We start from the raw sequence: 10495 nt of genomic DNA, 5'->3' as shown, positions 1-10495 counted from the left end.
TCTCCCAAAAGGGATTTCCCACAGTTCTATAGTAATACACAGTTCAAAAGGCCATACTGAGATTTATAGAGCTATACATTCAAAAACTGGCATCCGAGGAACTTTGCTCAGCTAAAGTAGATTTGACTTGCAGCCTTCACAGTTCTGCACAGCTCAGAAAGCAGCCACAGGTCCAGGGTGCCAGCAGGCCTGAGTGATTGGTGAATGTGTGGTGCCTGGGTCACTCAAATCTGTACAGGCAGTTAATCTACAGGGTCCTCAGTTGTGTGAGCAGATACTCTGGAAGCTTTCAAATGTACTTGGCCAGCACATCTGGTCAGATTGGAGTAAATGGACAGAAATTAATTTAAATCAAGAGAGTTAGAGCAACTGATGGCAGCAGTGAATTTAGCCCTCTCCATGCATATGTTATAATTATAAATTGATCTATTTTTCCTCTTTTCTATTTTATTCCTGTTTATTCTATCATCTATTCTATCCTCTTTAAAGCCCCACCCACATTCTAATCCATTTGCATAGCAACAGTTTTTGCTTGTGAATGTCCATTGAATGCCCCAAAACAGTTTCAAGGAAGACACAGGAAAATTAGAGAAAATTACAAAGAAAAGCCACTTTATAGACTTGCCTGAATTCTCAACTTCATATAACTAATACACATTGACCCATTAGTGTTCTGCATATCTTCCATTGTTCAAACATTTACAGATAAATCTGTCTACACCATTTATGGACTTCCCATCTAATTTTAATTGTGTGCCCTGAAGGACCTTGAGGTGAGGGAATTTGGGAACCATGTGGAAATGTTAGATTTGTTAAATGGATGGGCAATAACTTCCAATAGCAAATATGTGAATTCAAGCATCCATAAACAAAAGCACCAAGATTTTCAGTCTGTAGATTTTCAGACATTGGAACAACATGCAGAAGAGCAACAGGAGTTTTATTATTGAGAACTTCACAAGAATTTCATACATAAAAGACAAGATATAAAACAGGACTGCATAACATCTGACCAAGAGCTTGTGTTGCCTGCCAAGAACTTTCTTTGACCCATCAAACAGATCTTTCTTCAGCCTTCTCTACCATAACCCACAGCTGGGATGGGACCGAGCCTGCTCAGCACTGGCACACATGGAGATTTGGTAACTCTCAGCCATTTAATTAGCTGAAAATCAGGAATGGCTTTTCCTCTTGGTTAGTAGCTGCATGGCATGAAGAGTTGTCATCCATTCTAGACTGAATGTGTCTGCAAAAGGCACATATGGAAATAGGAGGTGGCTGCTCTGCTCAATTTAGCACTTGTGAGACTCGAGCCAGATTGCTGGATCTCGTCTGGACTCTGCAGTGTGAAAAGAGCAAAAGTGGGGAGGCAGAGAAAGAGAGGGAGAGTTAAAGCACTAAGAGATTGAGAAAACATGACCTGCGAGGAAAGGCTGACAGAACTGTCTTCATTAAATTTAGAAAAGTAATGAGGGAAACTGAAAGACTCCAAAAATGTAAATGGTGTTTCTATTTTATATTTCTATTTTAAACCATCACTCCTTAGGTACACTAACACCTAAGGATAAGAGATAGTGGGCTAATTTATAGCAAAGGGTGCTATGTTAAATAGTGAGGCTTCATTTCTGAGTGTGTGGATATTTGCTGAGGACAAACACAATCTCCTGTTTCCATATATATATCTTTATCTGCTGAAATTGGTAAGGTCTTGGTTTCTAACACTATGAATTAAGCCTTTCATGAAAACTCCAAAGCAATGAGACAATAGGTGTTCAAAATTGTGCTTGGAAAAAGACATTTTAGAGACACATGTCACCTTCAAACCCACAGTGAGCAATACTTTATCTGCATTTGGCAGAAAAATCAGATTATCCAATTATTTTATGAAAGTGTCACTGCTGTGCCATTCCCCCCCTCACATATCTATTGGCTGATCTATTCTGATTATGCCCTATCAGAATCACGATACCTTGTTTACAACACACACATGGCACCACTTGAAAGATACACACTGATATTGGGAATAATGTGTAAAATAGTTATTGTCATAAAATTGAGCTTATTCCCACTCCTCAGCAACAAACATCATAAAAAGTACTTTCAAAAAGTCTGTCAAATGGCTCTGCTTTCACAGTATCTCTGAACATCTGAAGCTGGGAATTGAAATAAAAATGAAATTTCTTACAAAACTTATTTTACAGAAGATGTTTGGCATTTTTATTCAATCTTTATTAAAAGCCAACCAGACAAATACCAAGAACCTAGCATTGCAAGATAAATCATATTGGGCACAGATGAGAAATGTGCAGAGATTAAAACCAATTTGCCACTGTTCCAGGCACTGAGGATGAATCCTGGTCTGACTGAACTTGCAAATAACAGGCCCCTGGATTTCAATGAGATAATAATTTGATCCATGCGATTGGTTCTGTCTCTTTCTTTGATATTTCTGTAATTGCCTCTTCTTCTTTTAATTCAAAACAACTGAGATAGAAAGAAAAGCCACATGTTTTTATAAGAAAAGGGCCATACATCACATTAAAAAAATGCTTCATCAAAGGTGCAACAATTTAAAATGCAAAGCAGAGGCTAGAGAGGTGACAAATTCAAGTTCTTAGTGTTTTTATTTAGGATCTTTCACGTATTCATTTGCCAGGAATACTTGTTTAATTTTTTTAATGTATTCAGTTAGTCATATTCGGTTCTCTTTTATGTCCACTTCTCATGAATCACTTGACAGATGGACTTCTACAAACACATCCCTTTGGGAAAAGTAAATTTTAAGTGATAATAGGAACATAAGACATGCCATCCTGGATCAGAGCAAAGGTCTATCTAGTCCATACCCCAGATCCATCAGTAGCCAAGAGCAGTATATTAGATTTTAACAGTAAGAACTTTGATCTTTCAGTGAGTATTAAGTTGGTGACTAAGCAGAAAATCAAAACAGATCGATCCCAAGAGCAGAACATTCCAAAACTCAGGAGAAGGAGCAGGTGAGGCCATTTCTGGCTGTATCTCACAGGGAGTGGCCCCAGGCTGGCTGGGCATGGCACAGGGCAGACGTGTGAGGTGTCCCAATAACATCCTCTGGTCTGGTTCTCCTGCCCAGCCAGGGACAATGCCTTGGGGAACTGGGAAGTTGTTCTGCAAAATGGAAGTGTGGAATTAAAACTCCAGCTACAGGAATGAAACATAGAGGGAAAATAAATGGCTGGAGGGGGAACAATGCAGGGTGGACACCAGGAGATCAGGGCTGGGCAGTTTGATGCTGGCATGGGGAGCAGTTCTACCAAAAGGGATGGTTTGGGTTTAGGATCATGGACTTGCCCACAGTACCATTATTGGCAATGCCTAAAACCTGTTCTCTCATTTCCAGGTCAGAGTTCCACTTGTTCCAGTGAGATTGTAGTTAAAAGTTCTCAAGATTTAGCTCATCTTTAATTGCTGCTGTCTCAATTAAATTGCATCTGTGATAATAACAGCCCCCCAGAGCCCCAACAGGAACTTAAACACACTGTGAGTAAATTAAATAATTGTGTAAATTATAAAGTTTATATCTACTGGTTATTGCATTAAAAACTATATATAGAGAACATACTTTATTTATAACTTTCTACTTTAGGAAATCTTATTAAAAAGGTGTTTAGCCTGCCAAAAATCTGCAAGAATCACTGATAATTTGTTGATCAGCATAAGGTTCATTAAATCTATGCACTTCATTATCTGATTAATTCAGAGGCAGGTTTATAATCAGTGATGCAATGTTTAAGATTCTACAGCTCTGGCCTCCACAACCTCCTGCAGCTCATTAGAAAAGCTAATCAGATAGAATTTTCCACCATGCTGTTTATTGTAGCCCTAATGGAAGACAATCACTTTAAAATTACACACTTAGCAGGTAATTTCTAAAAGCCATAAGCCATGGAAGCTCTGTTCTCCCTGGGCTCTTTGTCTTTCTTTAGTAGGGTAAGGTAAGCAATGGAGAATTCTGTTGGAATTTGGAGAGCTATTTTGCAATATAGAATACAATGTAAATGCTGCTGAAAAATAATTTTTGTCTTTACCATGTTTCTTGTCACCGGGGAGCCCTTTCAGAGATCATGTTTGAGGAGTTTGATTTAGAACTTAGATAGTTTCCTACTTTGTGATTTGATTATTTGAAGCATTAAGAACTTTCTTCATGTCCTCTGATTTTGAGATGAATAGCATTAATAAAAAAAGATCAACTTCTTGATCTTGGGGTTTCACAGATCAGTTATAGACACTGTTGTCCTGGATCCTTCTGAAGTCACTGGTATGATCTGAAGGAAAATGATGACAATGTTTAGTGATGTAAACTAGAAATAAGGGTGACTTAAAATGTAAAGTTTTCTTAAATTTTTAATAATTGAATCTCTGGGAACTATGAGAAGAGACAGCAGAAATTGACAGTCATCACTTGCTCTGGCAATATTCCTGCCACTCCTCTTCTGTTTTTCTGAAGGGGAATTGGGGAATGCAGAAGGAGCAGTCAAACCTGAGAAACACTGTTATTCCACCTGTTATGGAAAAGATCCTTTAAGTAAAGCAAATGTGAAAAACATGGACTGGGAGCCAGATGCAAAGTGGCAGAACAATTCCTATGGCTCACTCCAGGCTTTCTCAATCATGTGGACAAAAGTCCACTTGTGGTTGACTGTCATATTTGTTACTGCCTTATTTTAACTTGTGACAGGATGAGTTCCCTGTGACTGGACAGGCACCATGGAGACAGGGGCTGGAGGCATTTGTTCCCTTGCACATAGCCAGAACTGAACCCATTACAGAATGGAGGATGCCATTTTCACTGGGGACATGCTTTTGGTCATGTGGGGGAAATAAGTCACATAAGGATTTATTTTCTTTAGTGACTTATTGTAAGAAGATCCAATCTAAACTTTCCCTGCCAAACCATGTTCATCACATTTCTACCTGCAAGCAATAAGAAGTAAAGGCATATCCACTGAACACCATGAAGAAGACAAATAACTAATACAAATTCACCTTTTTGCCAACCAGCATGCTCTAAATTTGCCAGCTTGAAGGGCTGGATCCTACTTTGTGGACCTGTCTTCTTGTCACAGTCTATGAATAAGCAGCAAGTTGCTAATGCCAGCTCTTAGTCCTCCTTCTGCACGGATGTGACAGCTTAACAGTTGTGCTTGGGTCACAGGAACAAAATGTGCTGTGCAGGAAAGGTCAGGGGTAAAAGTCATAGCCAAGTGTATCCCCTTCAGTGGATGACACTCCTGCTTCTTCTTCTTGATAAGAACAACATTAGGGGGATTGAAATACTGGAATTATAAAACTAGACTTGCGTTAATGTTAGGTTATGCTATTCCACAGGGTCTGCCCCATCAAATTGAGCAAAGAGTAGAGAAGAGAAGGGCACCCATCAGTGCACCCAGCCTGTGTCAGCTTTGCTGTAAAAGAGCATTTCATGCAGTGGGGCAAGCAGAGTGTGTGGGCTCCAGCTCCTGGGATTTCCTTGGGACCAGCCTGTGGATTGTCCTGTGTGTGTCTGGCAGAGCCACTCAGCCCTGCTCATTTTGCAGACCTCTTTCTCAACGGGCTGAACGTACTGGTAGCAGGGGAAAGTATCAAAGTATTTTAAGGAAACTCTCTAGAGTTGATATGCTGTAAGAAGAGCTACAGTGTATGGCATTGATGAAAAGCACCTATTTTGCTTTAAAAGTTCCTTTTTAAAAATCCCCTGAAGGCGACACTGTGGCCATGGAGGAGAGAAGGGACATTTGGGGCCCGGCCCGGCTCGAGGGACGCGGGGTCTCGTTCCCCGGGCTCTGCTGCCACCTAATGGTGTCCCCACAGCCCGAGTGAGCCTTGGGCACCGCTCCTTGCCGGGGTCGGGGAGCGACTGCTTCCCTTCCCCTTTGTATTTGATAAACAGGGGCTCACGGACCGGCGCTGAGACATCCGGCAGGGAGGAACAAAGGGCAGTGTGATGCCAGCAGTCAGGTGAGGTTTCCTGTATTCTGGGCCTCCCTGTAAAACCACCTCAGGCTCACAAATTGAAAAGATTTTAAAAGCAACTTCTAAATTAGTGATAGAGCTTTAGGTGCTCGTACAGACAGGCCAGGAGCACATTCCAGCTCCTGGAATGTGCGGGATGTCGCTGGCACACAAGTGTCCCCACCTCTGGGAGGGACAGATTGGCTTCTCCACACAAATCAGTAGAACCTGCACTAGACCTTGTCACTTTACATCTGCAAAATCCCCTTCTCATCAGATTCATTCATGAGTTAACTGTGATACTAAACACAGTGCAAAGGCAAGATAACTCTCATAAGGTTTTAAAAGTTTATCCTTCACTAAATAGTGGGTTTAAAAGCAGATGCTGAAAAACTACACGAAATATGTTGCTTTAAGTAAGCCTGTATCACAAGAAATCCATCTCCAACACCCATGTTTGCAAAAACCAAACACAAAACACACTTGTATCTCAGAACAAATAATGAGATAGATACAAAAACCAACAATGCTTTAAAAAACAGTAAACCTTCCACTGGTCTAAATAAATAATCATATTAAATAAGGTTATTTAAATGTAAATATTTGAATGTTCGCTTACTTTTAAATTCTCCACATATAATTTAGCTGTGAGTCACACTTTACACCATTCCTTTGGAAGATCTGGCATTTTTAGCAGCTGATCTACAAAATGTTCACTGATGATGTGTGGATGGAGTAACAAATCCCACTAGTGCTGAGTTTTGCTCCTGCTCTTGATTAATGTGTCATTTCACATCATGAGGTCACACTTCCACTTTTGCTCTTTGCTGAGGGTTGGGTTGCAAGCTTTGGAACACAGGGCAGTGGATCTCTGCCTCATGGCATGTACCTTTCATTAGGGTACACAGCATGTAAATAATTGCTGCTTGGCATCCAAGTGACCTTTGTTGAAACAGGATGATGCTCCTAAGTGTTAAACATTTTGGAGCTATTTGGAAGTCTCTCCCTACTAGGATGTTGTGTTGCCTATAACAGGAATTTCTTTTTTATATTACACTTCGAAGTAGAGTTTGGTAGGTCTGACTTTTCAAAATCCAAATCTTTGATCACTGCTTGAGTCTCTGAGCTGACCAGCTATAGAAAGCATTTAATATCTACACAGCTAGCACAAGTGGAGGCTCCCAGCCAACAGCAATACTTCTTCCAAATTGTTTGACTAGAGTGAGATTTCTTGGATAAGGTACTGACACATGATTAAGGGGAATCTCTGTAGCTCCTGGTCCATCAGCCAACACAATGACATGGATTTCTTTGTCAAGACAATTCCTTTTTCCTCCATTACTCATGCCTCTGCTGCAAAATCTCACTGCGTGATCTGCATTCTGCAAGAGCTCATTTGGCTGTGGAGGCTCAATGCTCACCATGTCACCCTTTGAAACTTCTATCACATTAGAGGGGACTTGTTCTCCTCTGCCATCTGTCAGCTCTCCCTCAAATCAACCATCCCCATCTAAGTCTCAAAAGCTGTAAGCCACTTCTCCAGTAGTAAGAGAAAGCTCTACTTCAGGGTGCTCCTTAGGTTCATCAAAAGGGTTATAGCCATGTTGAGCTAAGAATACTCCAAATTTTGCAGCGTACTCTCTTGGAGACTCTAGGGTTAAGGAACACTTGTCTGTTACTGATTCCTGTGTCTCTGTGGCCTCATCTGAAAGAAGCCCAGACCCAATTGCCTTGAAAGTGGTTTTGTGTCACTGCCTGTCTCTTTGTTCCAGCTGCTGGGCAGTAGGAGCAGTTCAGTCTCCTTGTGCTGCTTTGCCTCCTGCCACACTTCCAGAGAGCTTCCTGGCCTCCAAGGCAGTTCTTGTTTTGAAGAACGCTCCATAGTCCCTCCATGCCCTTTAGGTCTCTCTGGGAATGATTGTCCCCAACCATCATAGCTGCTCAGGGATTTTTTCGAAGACACATGATCTTTTTCATTGTGATATTCAGAGTTTTGAGCACTATGGGACCTTGTCTCTGATTTAGGCTGATAGAAGCTAATGAAGCATGAATAGAAAGGGGCATAAAGTTCATGGTATTATTGTTGCAATACTCTACATTCGCCTCTCCATCTCTAGACCAGTTTCCAGCATCAAAGGGGATTTAATGCATTTAGTATTTTATTAAGTTAAGAAATATTGCATTCAAGGGGAAAGGTATCTGTATAGGACAGAATCACTTTAATAACATTCATGACACACAAAATGCAGGAGGAAGACAATGAGTTTATAATTCTATAATGGATACTTACTAGACAGAACAAATGTCAGATGACAATCATCATACATAATTAATTGCTTTTAAATGCTTGTCATTAGAGATGTAAGAGAGTGAAGAGACAAGAAAACCTACATAAAAACTTTAAATTGTTGGCCAGGAATAAAGGATGGAGGATTGTCAACAGAATAATAAATTATGTCTTCTTCTGGGTTTTTTGGGGGGTTTTTTGTTTGTTTGTTTGTTTTTTGGGGGGTTTTGTTTGTTTGTTTGTTTTTGGTTTTGTTTGTTTGTGGTTTTTTGTTTGTTTGGGTTTTTGTTTGTTTGTTTGTTTGTTTGTTTAACCATTTTAGATTTAACAATTCCAGTGGAGAGGTCTATGAGGTATATCATTATTTAAGGCATTAATTTTTTTTTTAATCTTATCTTTTTACCTTTTACCTTGCTCCTAGAGATTAATTTTGCCCTTGTGGATTGCAGGTCCCTTTGCTGTATTTTCAAGGTATTAGAACTGATTTGAAATCTGAATTCTGTCTGTATTCTGGAAACCATCATATCCAAGGAATCCTGAATGTGTCCAGTTGGACCAGAACAGAGGTCCACCTATCAACTCCTTTCTCACTGTCCATGGCAGGGGAGGATGGTTTATTTAGGGATCACCAGGCAAGCCAACAGTTTGTCACCTCACATTTCCAAGTATCCTTAATTATGACCAGGCATCAATTGGAGATGCTAGATGATTATTCCATGCCTATTCTCTTTTTTAATCCATGTATAGACTTGTTACCCAGTTTGACTAGTTTCTTTTTGAGCCTGCTGACTGTTGCCTTTTCTACAGTCTGTGGTAGGGAGTTCCAAACATGAATTACCTGCTGTGGAAAAAGGCCCTCTCTTTGGGCAGTTTGTAGTGCCTGATCAGTCTCTGTGTGTGTACCTTCCTTCCAATCTGCCAAATAACAGCTTCATATTCATCTCAGCCCCTGCCTTTATATTTCATAAGCCTTGATCATATTTTCTCAGCCTCCTCCCCTGCAGGGAGCCTCGGCCACTTTAATCTCTCTCAGTACATCACTGCTGCACTTTCTTGATCAGCACCTCTGCCCTTCTCTCTACCTTCCCTGTTCTGTTGTGTTGTTCTTGTGGTGCAGTGATGTCTCCCTCTCGTAACCACAATTTGGGGGTACCAAGGTTTCATACAGGAACTGAATTATTCTTATTCTTTTCTCTTCCCTTATTCTTATTCTTTTCTCTTCCCTTCAGTTTCCATGAAGTTTTTTGTTTTCTTTCAGATGGCCATTTCATAACAGTAAAGTAGCCAAGAGAATTTTTTCTGAAGTTCTCCATGGTTGGGCTCTTGTGGCTCACTTGTTCACAAAGTCTGTTTGCACAATTTCTTTTTTAAAAATGGAACCGTTACGTTGCTTTAAAAAGTGGAAATGTGATCGAAAGTTATCTTTGGCAGAGGGCAGGTGTAAGTATAGTGTCCAATCTTTTGAAGATATTACAGGATCAACACTAACACCTGCATTCTGGACACTCTTAAGTGTCAACTGAAATAATGGATACAACCTAGAAACCACACCAAAAGACAAGTTTAAAAATGCAGAACCATCTTCCAAGCTATGTAACAAATGGCCAGGATTTTGCTGCTGACAGAAGAGTAGGAGGTATAATTGATGAAATTCTGTCTGAAAATAAATTCCTGCTGCTTCTCCAGGATTGTACAGCAGTGTGTCCTGACTTAATAACCGGGACCCAAGTAAGATCCAGCACTGGGAGTAGGACTGCAGTCCTTGGTCATCCCCAAGACGCACGTGAGTGTTGGAACCATCAGATCTGCTCTGGATCCAGCCTGGCCTAGGCACTGGAAGGATCCAGGGTACTGGCAGCAGGTGTGTGAGATGTGCCCAGTTCTGTGTAAACTTCTCAAACACTGTTGTAATAAATGATTTCAACATTAAGTGTCAATTTGTGAGAACAGCTGCACTCAACACCAATTTCTCAAGAGCTGGCTGGGCTGTTGTTAGTTATAGCGTGGGAGGTACTTTTGTCTTGTTAAAGGAAATGTGGATTAATTTATAATTATCCCAGCTACTTCTGACACTCTCTTACAAGCTGTAAATTCATGGATTAAAACTACAGATTAAAATTACTATAGTAATTTCAGAATTCCCTGTGGTGCTTCTAGTACCCTCTGGTGTTTTGTGGCTCTGTGTCTGAATGCAGGTAGAGATGAGGGATGGAATAA

This window comes from Zosterops lateralis (genome assembly GCF_965231275.1).
Source record: "Zosterops lateralis genome assembly, chromosome: 17".
In the NCBI taxonomy this organism is placed as follows: Eukaryota; Metazoa; Chordata; class Aves; order Passeriformes; family Zosteropidae; genus Zosterops; species Zosterops lateralis.
Note: the sequence above shows the minus strand (reverse complement) of the source record.